The sequence below is a fragment of the Balaenoptera acutorostrata genome, chromosome 1 (assembly GCF_949987535.1).
Source record: "Balaenoptera acutorostrata chromosome 1, mBalAcu1.1, whole genome shotgun sequence".
Lineage (NCBI taxonomy): Eukaryota > Metazoa > Chordata > Mammalia > Artiodactyla > Balaenopteridae > Balaenoptera > Balaenoptera acutorostrata.
The window spans coordinates 190,456,811-190,469,682 of record NC_080064.1 but is presented as its reverse complement, the minus strand read 5'-3'; the positions used below and the strand labels follow the sequence as shown (position 1 = coordinate 190,469,682).

Genomic DNA, 12,872 nt, shown 5'->3' with positions numbered 1-12,872 from the left:
CCTTTGGAATTCTGTCAGGGCTGGAATGACCACTCTGTGGCAATTATTGAAAGCATTTAAAGATATACACTACCTGCTACCATCTGGGGTAAGATAAAACAGATGGGGCAAGCAGCAGACAGACCAAAAAGCCTAGGAAGTAAGAGGTTGGGGTAGGAGGAGATACCTTTGAAATAAAGCTGTTAAAGAACTCCTGTACGGGGATTCCAGAAGTCTGTTGCACGTGCCCAAAGCTAGATGAATTCTCAGAAAAGAACTGAGAAGAGGATAAGTTTCCACCTCTGGCTATCTTTAAACAGTTAGTGAAGGGTAAGGCAGAAATTCAAATAGTCTGAATAAGCATTGAAGAAGAAATAATATTTGAAATAATAATGCCTGAAAACCTTCCAAAATTGATGAAAGACATGAATCTACACATTCAAGAAGGTTACCAAACTCCAAATAAAGTCAATGTTAAAATATTCAGAGCAAGATACAATCAAACTTTTGAAAGACAAAGAGAGGAACTTGAAAGCAGCAAGAGAAAAAATGACTTGCCATTTACAAGGGAGCCACAATAAGATTAACAGCCAATTTCTCATCAGAAACTGTGGAAGTCAGAAGGCAGTGGAATAACATATTTAAAGTGCTGGGAAAAAATGTCAACCCAAAATTTCATATCCAGCAAAACTAACCTTCAAAAATGAAGGAGAAATAAAGACATTCCCAGAAGAAAATAAAAGCAGAGGGAAATACTGGCACTTGACCTGGCCTCAAAGAAGTGCCAAACAGATCAGTAAACCCAAGCCATATGAAGAAATAAAGGACACCAGTCAAAGAAACTACATAGGTAAATGTAAAAAAGTTGTATTATTGTATATTTGGTTTGTAATCATTTTTGTTCTCTATAATATTTAAAAGACAAATGAATGCATAATAATTATAAATCTATGTTAATGAGTACACAGCATATGAAAGATATAATTTGTGACAATAACACAAAGAGAGAGAGATGAAGTAGTATAGGAGCAAAGATTTTGTATACCATCAAACTTAAGTAGGTATTAATTCAAACTATTTTTTAATAGATTTATCCCCATGGTAATCATTAAGAAAAAAATCTTTTAAAATATACAGAAAAAGAAATGAGAAGGAAATTAAAATCATGCCCTACAAAAAAGTTAAACACAAAAGAAGGCAGTATTGAAGGAAAAGAAAGAAAGAATAAAAATTGTATAAGACATATAGAAAAAAAGGCAAAATGGCAGAAGTAAGTACTTCCTTACCAGTAATTACTTCATTTGTAAATTTTTAAGCTCTCCAATCAAAGGGCAGAGTTGGCAGATTAGAATTTAATAAAAATGACCCAACTATATGCTGTCTACAAGATACTCAATTTAGATCCAAAGATACAAATAGGATGAAAGTGAAAGGATGTAAAATCAGATACTATGTAAATAGTAACCAAAAGAGAGCTTGGGTAGTTATAATAACATCAGATGCAATAGACTTTAAGTCAAAAATTGTTACAAGAGACAAAGAAAGACATCATATATTCAAGAAAGCATCACTCCATCGAGAAGATGTAACAAATATAATCAGAGCCTCAAAACAGAGGCCCAAAATATATGAAACAAAAATGGACAAAAATGAAGAGAAATAGTTCTACAATAATGGAGTATTCAATGTCCCACTTTCAATAATGGATAGAATAACTATACAGAAGTTCAGTAAGGAAAAAGAGGAACTGAACAACACTGTAAACCAACTAGACATAACAGAAAAATATAGGACATTCCACCCAAAAACATCAAAATAGACACCCTCTTCAATGCATATGAAACATTTCCCCAAGACAGATCACAAATATTAGGCCACAAAACAAATCTAAGTAAAATTTAACAAACTAAAAATCATACAATCTATCTTCTCCAAATACAGTGGAATGAAGTTAATAACAGAAATCAATAACAAATGGGAAACTGGAAAAATTGCATATATGTGGAAATTAAACAACAAATTCTTCAACAACAAATGGTTCAAAGAATAAAATCACAAGGAAAATGAGAAAATACTTTTGAGATAAATTAAAAGCACAGCATAACAAAACTTATGGGATGAGGCAAAAGCAGTGCTCAAAGGGAAATGTATAGCTGTAAACGCCCATTGAAAAGGAAGGAAGTTCTCAAGTCAATAATACAGCCTTTCACCTTAAGAAACTAGGAAAAGAAGATAAAACTGAGCTCAAAGCTAACAGAAGGAAGAATATAATAAAGATTAATGCATAAACAAAATAAAGAATAGAAAATAATAGAGGGAACCTATAAAACAAAAAGTTGATTCTTAGAAAAGTTTTTTAAAAATTGGCCAACCTACAGCTAGATTAACTAAGAAGAATGAGAGAACATGAAAATTACTAAAATCAAAATTGACAGTAGATCCATTACTATTAAACTTATAGAAATAAAGGTGATTATAGGATAATACTATAAACAATTGTATACCAACAAAATAGCTAGTCTTGATTAAATGGACAAATTCCTAGAAAGACATAAACTTCCAAAATTCAGTCAAAAAGAAATATAAAATCTGAACAGATCTATAACACATAAGGAGATTGAATCATTAATTAAAAACCCTCCCAAAAAAGAAAGGTACAGTACCAGATGGCTTTGTTGCTGAATTCTACCAAACATTAAAAGCAGAATTAGCACCAATCTTTCTCAAGCTTTTCCAAAAAATAGAAGAGGAGAGAACATGTCCTTATTCATTCCACGAGATCAGCATTACACTGATACCAAAGCCAGAAAAAGACATTAAAGGGGAAAAAAAGTTACAGGCCAATAAGACTTATGAATATAAATGCAAAAAATTCTCAACAAAATACTAGCAACCTGAATTCAACAATATATAAAAAGGAGTATACATCATGACCAAGTGATATTTATCTCAGGAATGTAAGTATATTTTAACATAAGAAAAATCAATGTAATACACCACATTAAGAGAACTAGGGGAAAAACACATGATTATCTCAATTTATGGAGAGAAAGCATTTGACATATTTGAACATTTCATGATAAAAAAATTCATCAAAATAGGAGTAGAAGAGAATTTCTTCAACATGATGAAGGATATTTATAAGAAAATCCCCAACTACCATCATACTCAATGGTGAAAGACTGACTTTTTCACCCTAAGATCAGAAACAAGACAAGAATGCCCACTTTTGGCCCTGCTATTCAACATTTTACTGGAAGTTGTAGACAGGCAGTTAGGTAAGTAAAATAAATAAAAGGCATTCAAATGGGAAAGGAATAAGTAAAACCATCTCTAATCACAGATAGCATGATTCTATACATAGAAAATTCTAAAGTTTACACACACACAACTATTAAAGTTAATGAACAAATTCAACATTGTTGCAGAGGACAATATCAACACACAAAAATCAGCAATCAATTGTATTTCATTACACTAACAATGAATACTCTGGAAAGGAAACTAAGAAAATAATTTGATTTTTAATGGCAACAAAAAAAAATTATTTAGGAATAAATTTAACCAAAGAGGTACAGGACCTGTATAGCAAAAACTAAAGTCCTGCTGAATGGAATTAAAGAAGATCTAGATAAGAAATATATCCCATGTACATGGATTGGAACATTTATTATTTTTAAGAAGGAAATAATACCCAAAGAAATCTGCAAATACAATGCAATCCTTACCAAATCTTGACAGCCTTTCTTGCAGAAATATAAAACCTGATTCTAGAATTCATATGAAATTGCAAGGGACTCCACATAGAGAAGATAATCTTGAAAAAGAAAAACAAAGTTGGAGGGCTCACACATCTTGATTTCAACACTTAGTACAAAGCTACAGCAATAGAAGCATTGTGGTACAGACATAAGAATAGACATACAGATAAATGGAATAAAACTGAGAATCCAGAAGTAAACCCACACACCTACGGTCATTAATCTTCGACAAAGGAGGCAAGAATACACAACGGAGAAAAGACAGTCTCTTCAGCAAGTGGTGCTGGGAAACCCAGACAGCCACATGTAACTCAATGAAGTTATAACTCTCCTTCACAGAATACACAAAAATAAACTCAAAACGGCTTAAAGACTTAAATATAAGACATGACACCATAAAACTCCCAGAAGAGATCATAGGCAAAACATCCTCTGACATAAATTGTACCAATGTTTTCCTAGGTCAGCCTCCCAAGGCAATAGAAATAAAAGCAAGAATAATCAAATGGGACCTAATCAAACTTATAATCCTTTGAACAGTGAAGGAAACCATAAACAAAACGAAAAGACAACCTGTGCATGGGGAGAAAATATTTCCAAATGATGCCACCACCAAGGGCTTGATTTCCAAAATATACAAACAGCTTATACAACTGAACAACAAAAAAGCAAACGACCCAATTGAAAAATGGGCAGAAAACCTAAATAGATATTTCTCCAAAGAAGACATACAGATGGCCAAAAGGCACATGAAAAGATGCTCAACATCACTAATTATTAGTGAAATGCAAATCAAAACTACAATGAGGTACCATTTCACACCGGTCAAAATGGCCATCACTAAGAAGTCTACAAATAACAAATGCTGGAGAGGGTGTGGAGAAAAGGGAACCCTCTTGCACTGTTGGTGGAAATGTAAATTGGTGCAGCCACTATGGAGAATGGTATGGAGGTTCCTTAAAAAACTAATAATTAGTGATGTTGAACATCTTTTCACGTGCCTGTTGGCCATCTGTATGTCTTCTTTGAAGAAATGTCTATTTAGATTTTCTGCCCATTTTTTGATTGGGTTGTTCTTTTGATATTAAGCTGCATGAGCTGTTTGTATATTTTGGAGATTAATCCCTTGTTGGTTGTTTCATTTAAAAATAGAATTACCATATGATCCAGCAATCCCACTCCTGGGCATATATCCAGACAAAACTAATTCAAAAAGATACATGCACCCCTATGTTCATAGCAGCAGTATTCACAATAGCCAAGACATGGAAATAACTTAAATGTCCATCAACAGATGAATGGATAAAGAAAATGTGGTACATACATACAATGGAATACTACTCAGCCATAAAAAAAGAACAAAATAATGCCATTTTCAGCAACATGGATGGACCTAGAGATTATCATACTAAGTAAAGTCAGAAGGAGAAAGATAAACACCATATGATATCACTTATATGTGGAATCTAAAATATGGCACAAATGAACCTATCTATGAAACAGAAATAGACTCACAGACATAGAGAACAGACTTGTGGTTTCCAACGGGGTGGGGTGGTGGGGGAGGAATGGAGTGGGAGTTTGGGATTAGCAGATGCAAACTATTATATACAGGATGGATAAACAACAAGGTCCTACTGTATAGCACAGGGAACTATATTCAATATCCTGTGATAAACCAAAATGGAAAAGAATATGAAAAAGTATATCTATATATCTCTATATATATATCTATATCTATATGTATAAATATATAGATATGTATAACTGAATCACTTTGCTGTACAGGAGAAATTAACAACATTGTAAATCAACTATACTTCAATAAAATAAATTTAAAAATAAAAAACACTGATGGAGGAAGAAAGTAATATTGTCCACAGACTATACTCACACACATGCTTCACACACATATACATATATATGTGAAAGCTTTTTGAAAACATGAGAAAATGGAAGAATATTTGGTAAAATTAACATCAATAATTTCAATTCACCTCATGAGATAACACAAAGATTGGATTATCAAATCACACTCAGATGTATTAGTGATTAGGTGATATCCACACTTACTAAGCAATTTTAATAATACCAGTAATTTCAAGGCTCAGGCAAAACAGAGTGGTCTGGGACTGCTGATTAGCCCCCCATCTCAAGTCAACATTGAAATCTCTACGTAATAAATATAGTCCTATCAATTACACAAGAGGGAGTTGTTTCAGACTTGAAATACCTCCATTTTACACTTAGAGTTACAAAGCTTACATGACGTTTTCTAGGGAGCATTGCTCCACAAGTTAATACATTTCTGGTTTCTCGATCATAAGAAATACTAGATTAACCAGGTATATTTTGCTAAATGCATTTCACAGATAACGATTCTCCCAATAATAAATACTATTAACATATCTGACAAGAATTCTGTCAGTGTGTTTACAAGGGCATTTGACCAAGACATCTTTTTTTCTTTACCAGGGACATCATTTTAGGAAGGAAAGAGAACAGAAGGTAAGCCTGCTGTTAACCATTTCTGTCGGGCTTTACTATAAACAGCAAAAGAATTTGTTCAAATACTTCGTTCAAAGAATTCAATGTTCAAATAAAGAATAAAATAACAATTTTATCTTTATTTAAGCAATAACAACAAATAAAATGTTGACATAAAACATAGAATTTAAAACTGTAGATTATAATTTAAATCACAATAAAAATATTCTAGAAATAAATTTTTTCACATGTGATACAGAGTCCACATGTGTTTTATAAAAAGAATTCATTCAAGTTTACAAGAAAAATGACAGGTCACAATAATAAACTTTGAAACATATAAATAGTGAAAACAAGAGAAAATAAAAAGAGTGAGTAAATAATTGGGAAAATGTTTATCTTCGATAATATGAAGAAAAGTTAAGTGATGACTTTTACATTCTAGGCTAGCAAAACATTGTTTTCAATAATGATACAAATCTTCTTAAGGCTAAAAAGAAGCTTATTTTCTAAATTTATAGTTTGTTTTATAAATTGGTTCAATTTTGAAGTAAAATATGAGTATATGTATAATTTAGATATAAAATCATTACATTACTAAAAGAATTAAGTTTATAATTCACAGAATTCAAAGTTCATTGCATAACAATATCTTTGTGGAATTATATTTGAACAAAAATTTGGTAAAAACAGGTGAATAATACTGGAGAAATTATTAATATTTTATTTAAAATTAATTCAATTATAGTAAATAGAACAATCATAAAATGTTTATAAAATGTATTTTACAAATAAAATTACTAAATATATATGCTATAAAGTTAAAATACACAAAACAGACTCCATTTTATTATGGTCATTTTCAGTGCAAATATGTAAAGAATGTAAGCAGTCCAAAGATAGAAAGATTCACAAGTAAAAACAATTTTTTTAATATTATAAAAAATTTGAATGCTTATGTTGCCTTTTTCTAAATGGTATCCGCAATTGTTATATGTCCAGTTGAAAATTTATGAGAAAGAAACTAATCCAAAGAAGTTAATGGTTACATATAAAGGTATTTACCCTGGATTAATTCATTCATTCAACAAATAGTTATTGAATATCTTCTAAGTGCCAGGTGCTTGAAATATATAAATGAATAGATAAAACCGTTAGTATCTTATTCTTTTTTATCTAACAAAAAATAGTGTTATTTTTCCCATTCATATACTTCTTTAAAATATTAAATGTCCCCTCATGTCTTTAAGACATTAAATTTTTGTCTAAAATAGCACAGAAACTAGATAATCTTTCAATTTTTTACCACATTTTCAAAAAATGTAAAAAAAGGTCATAAACAAGGGAAAGCAATTGAGAAAAATCAAACCATTTTTGAGAAAAATTTGGTCATGATACATATGTATATTTACAAACAAAAAGCTGGCAACTTCAGATTTAACATAGTCAAAATAGATTTTAAAATATCCATAGTATAATCTATAGCTTGGTTCCAAATATACTTCTCGCTACATATTCTCTTTGAATTCAAATTCAATTAATTATTTTTAATTGCTTAAATACCTATGCTTTCTCTCTCACCTGGGAACCTGGCACCTGCTGTCGCCTTGGCTAGGACACTGCCTACCCTTATATCACATTCTTGGTTTAATCAACTTACACTCAATCTTCAAGACATTTCTTCATTAGGCTTCCCTCAGTGTTGGTTTGCAAACTCAGGAGCTGCCTGTGTGAAATCTGAAATTGGTCCCTATACAGAAGAAGAAGGAGAGACCAAAGAAAGAGGCAGACCACTCCAGATTTGTAGACAGCAGTTTTACTAAGCAAGGGAACCTACCAGGCTTGTCTTGGGCAGCTGCATGATGAGTAGATCTCTGCACCCACCCTCCAGAACCTTAAGAGTTTATTAGGAGGTCTGAAGGGTTCAGTCACATCTACTGTCCAGATGGTCTCAAGGACACATTGCTCTCTGGAGTCTGTGTCCTTGAAAAGGTCGCAGCTGTGGGAACCCTGGGCAGAATATACATTCTAAGAATGGGGGAAGGATGCGGTGCCTCTGCCTGCCTGCATCCAGTTTGTGGGTCAACTTGCATCACTTCCTCTAATACTCAGAGAGAATTTACCTGACTTCATAAAGATGTTGATTTTCCTTATGATGTTTTCCATTGTATTTTATTTCTCTATTTGACAGCTTTTGGTTATTTTCTTTACACCAAATTGTTAGGTCCTTGGAGTCATGGGCCATTAACATCACTGTGCTCCTCCACAAGTGTGCCTGGCTTATCACAGGTGCCATCCAATGAGTGCATAAGACACAACCACTGTTCCCGAGAAGCTCATCATCTTTAGTAGATGGTCACATGGATAATGGTATAACAATACATTCAAATAAGTGTAGTAATGGAGAAAGTTTTATAAGGAGAACAAAAAAAAAAACTCTAGAGAAAATTATATTCTAATTTAAAATATTTAATCTGGGGGCTTCAAAGATGGTCTTCAGTAGTCAAGATCAATAACAACGTTTCAAGGAGAGAGGTTTTTGGTGCAAAAACTGTACAAGAGGATGTTGTTTGAGAACCTATAGATAGTTACACATGGTACAGATATTTACATACAGCTGAAGCATCAGACGGAAAGGAAGGTGGATAAGGGATGAATTCAAAGAAACAGATAGAACTTACTGTGCCTGATGTAGAATGAGAAACAGGCAAAATACTATGAAACCTCACAAGGAAAAGGAAAAAGATTCAGTAAGGAAAACTTAGAAGGGATGTTCACAAAGATGGGATAAAATAAGAATATCTTAAATATAGTTCACAACAGGCATTTCAAAATAAACAGATCCAGAGCAGAATTCGGAATTACCCACAACCCACTTCCACCTATTCCTCCCAAGTCTATCCCATTGGAGAAAATGGCAGTACGTTCATTTGCTGTGAGCAAAAACCTGGGAGTCATCATTGAGGACTCTTCTTCAGCCCCTACATCAAATCCGTGACAAGTCTCATTGACTCTACTTCTACATCAAACTATAAATCTGTCTACTCTCTTCGTGTCCAGTGTTACTCCCCTATTCAAACCACTTCCCTCTATCACCTAGTCCACTGCAATAGCTCCCCATGTGATCTCCTTTCTTCCATTTCTGGCTTCCTAAAATATCTCCACACAATAAAAAGAATGATCTTTTCAAAATGAAATCAGATTACGCCATTCCTCTACTAAAAAACTCTAACTGCTCCCTATTTCATATAGAATAAAATCCATCTTTTTGTAAAAACTCATGAGGTCCTTCATTACATAGTACTATCAATTTCTGAAACAAGGATAAACCAGGAAAGGAGACACACGATAGAGGATATACTGGGGTTATAGAAGAAATGGAAATAGAGGGTGATGGCGAAAGTGTGCTAAATCCTCATCTTCCATAGAAATTACAGTAGATGATATTTAACCTCATTAAGCAAAAAAGGAGCAGTAAAATTATATTATTTAGAAATGCTGAGGTGTTTACTAAAAAAAATATTTGAAAGTTTCAGTAAGAGGTCACTCTTTTTATTAAAAATTATTTATTTAATGAATGCAAGGTGATTGAAATTTAATTTTCAAGTGGTAGATAATTCCTTGGATATGAAAATATATCAGATCATCGTATACAGCAGACTGCCTGCCAACTTATTTTGCAATGCTAGTATGCAAACCTCTTATCACAAACTAATAAAGGAAAAAATCTCAATTGTATTTATAAAAACAAATGATAAATTATAAATACATGATTAACAAAAAAGCCCGGCAGCATTTTAAAAGAATAATGCAGCATGACAAGTTAGGACTTATCCCATGAATAAAAAGATGATTCAATCATTAGAATACCTGTCAACAAAATTCCTTTTACTAAAATATTTAAGGATCAAGTTTATGAAGAACCATTAGAAAGAACTTGATAAATTTTGCAGCCATACCAGAGCTATCTTTACGCATGGTAGAGTAGAAAGTTTCCAAGTCCAATAAGTACTGAGGTAGGAACCAAAAATAAAGGTCTACTTTTAATAAAGATTACTAAAATCAGTTTCAATAAAACCAGAAAGAAGACAGGGCTGACCCTTATTGCTTCTGACACTGAATAGTGATGAGAAGTTTCTAACTAATGCAATGAGAGAAGGCACTGAAACTGAATTACAAAATTCTATACAAAAGGTGGGAGGTGACATTATCATTTTTGATAAATGATGAGATTATATATTAGAAACCTAAAAGGCGCTACTAAAAATATCAGAACAATAAGAATTCAACTATAAATCATTTTTTGCTACCATTAACCAAAGAGATATGGAATTAACAAAAATCAGCAAAATTATAAAATGTCAAAGTAAATAAAAAAGAATGCCAAAAGACCCTCTTGCAGAATCACTACTTAATTATGTTAAATGACAAAACAGGACAACAATAAATGGAGAAACAGGTCATCTTCCATTAGGTAAAAACCTAACATTATTAAAAATAAGTTTCTCCCTAATTAATACATGAATTAAATTGTGATTGCTGCCTCAATGTTTTAAGATGTTTTAGTATTCTTGTACGTGGCGACAGGAATTGACAAACTGATTTCTCTAATTATGAGTCTCAATTATGGGACTCTCATTTCCCTGGCTGGTGACTGGTTTAATAATGGGCTTATGAGCATTTTTGGTCTGTTAGACATGTTAGAAAATCTGTAGGGTAAGACTTCTGGGAAAGTATCCACTGTTCCTAAGGTATAGTTAGAGGAAAACAGTCCCAGCCCCATTTTCCTAGGGATGTTGCTGTATCCAGATAGGAAATCTGGACCTGGAATTGGTGTTACCAAGTCAACAGAGGATGGGAACACACAGATGACACTCGAACTATTTCTGATGAGAAACAATAACTTTCCTTATCATTTAAGCCAGCTTGAGTCAAGATTATTTGCTGCTTAAAGGAATCCAAATGATATAACTTAGTTGCACATTTGAAAAAGCAGTATGAGCAAGTCTAAACAGTGGGCCTGAAACATGCTAAGAGGTTAATAGGCAGGAAGTTCTGTACTAGATAAGGTAAATGATAAAAGAGGCAGAAAATGTTGATGTATACCTTTGAAAGTAGCCGTCAACAATGTAATATAAGTGAGGTCAATATAAGTGTAAGAAGGATACCCAGTAAAAGAAGGATATTTTTGTGTCACCATATAATTTTATTTTCTTCTAATATCCCACATTTCCTGTTTTTTTAGATAAAGCCACTCATATGCACATTTGAATGTCATGAAATACCAACAGCCCACAAAAAAGAAATATGCTACACTGAAACATGGAAAATAAATACAGGATCTCCAGATGGGGCTTGTTCTTCCCATCTCTGCTGATAAGCCCTCCTGAGAATGCTCTAATGGAATACGTGTTTGAGACGAGGAAGGAGCTGAACTGGCAGGGGATTTACAACGTGAACCAGTGAATGTGAATATATGGAAAGAAATCAGTTTGTAGAAAATTATTTTTCCGAAACAATTAAGCCACTGTTGCCTTCAATCACTGGCACTGATGAATCTTTGTGAATGCATGACTCTGTTTCAGTGGAAATGCAACCCTAGTCATAAATTATCTGCCCGACAATGATAGATTCTAGAGAATTAATTATTAGTTGATTCTATCTTTAAATGAAAATTGATTAGGCATCCTTGGGAAAAGATACTATATGCTTAGCCAAAATGAATTGGACTTATATTAAAAGTGCCCCTTCAGGTTTAAATAGCATTATAAATTGGTAAGTATTCAAAAATATTACGAATAAAAGGTATACAAATAGCAGTGGTCAAAGAACTGGATAGGTCTCTTGTATTATTACCTTTCATCTCTGTCTATTTTTATAATAAATGATAAAGGTTCACTTAAGTTTTTTATTGAAGTTTAGTTTTAATTCTAAAAGAGAAAGAATATCTTAATATGACATATGTGCATTTTTATATAGGTGCATTTTTATATAGGTGCATTTGCCAGGTTTTATAATGACTTTGAAGTTTTATTGCTTTGTTTGTGTAATGATTGGAACAAAATTAAATTTCAGCTGTGAGACCAATTCCATTGTCTTTACTCAAGTATAGATTACCATGACTGTATGATTAGGTCCAACACATTAAATGAATATTAAAGAATAGCTTTAAAACAAACAAAAAAAATGGAAATCTAAAGCTGAAGCTCATACAACATGGGAACAGAAAAGTACACATCATAAGTGTAGAAAATCCTTTCACTGCTCTGCTCCAATGAAGCCTAAAATGCCAAGAACTGAATGAGTTAAAGTTCTACTGATATTCCAAACTGCTCTAGTTTGTTCATTAAATAATAATTTATTTTAAGAAAGTGTGCTAATAAGAATAGTTGTTAAAACTTTTACAGTTATTCCATCCTGATGATCCCCACAGAATTAATAACAGTCTATGCCGGAAAGCTTTTTAATGCACATTTTTTTGTAGTAGCATTTTCATTACTAGCTAGTTCGGAATGGTTATCTCTCTTAACTCTTATGACAAATGAAGTCTGGCTTTGGTGTCATGTGCCCTGTCCAGTCACCAAGTTTGTGATTCTGTGAGCTTTAACATGTTAAATATTTGGAATCTCGTACATTAGTCCATGG

General features: G+C 32.7%; 1 long non-coding RNA gene across 1 annotated transcript in view; it reads left to right on the top strand.

Annotated features, from left to right (window-relative positions):
• LOC103008889 (uncharacterized) overlaps positions 1 to 11,686 on the top strand; it is a 40,769-nt gene extending 29,083 nt beyond the window's left edge. Inside the window, exons 3-4 of the long non-coding RNA XR_451847.2 lie at positions 6,216 to 6,248; positions 11,473 to 11,686. This is a non-coding gene — a long non-coding RNA (uncharacterized LOC103008889). The remainder of the gene's footprint in view (positions 1 to 6,215; positions 6,249 to 11,472) is intronic.
• Positions 11,687 to 12,872: the final 1,186 nt, after the last annotated feature.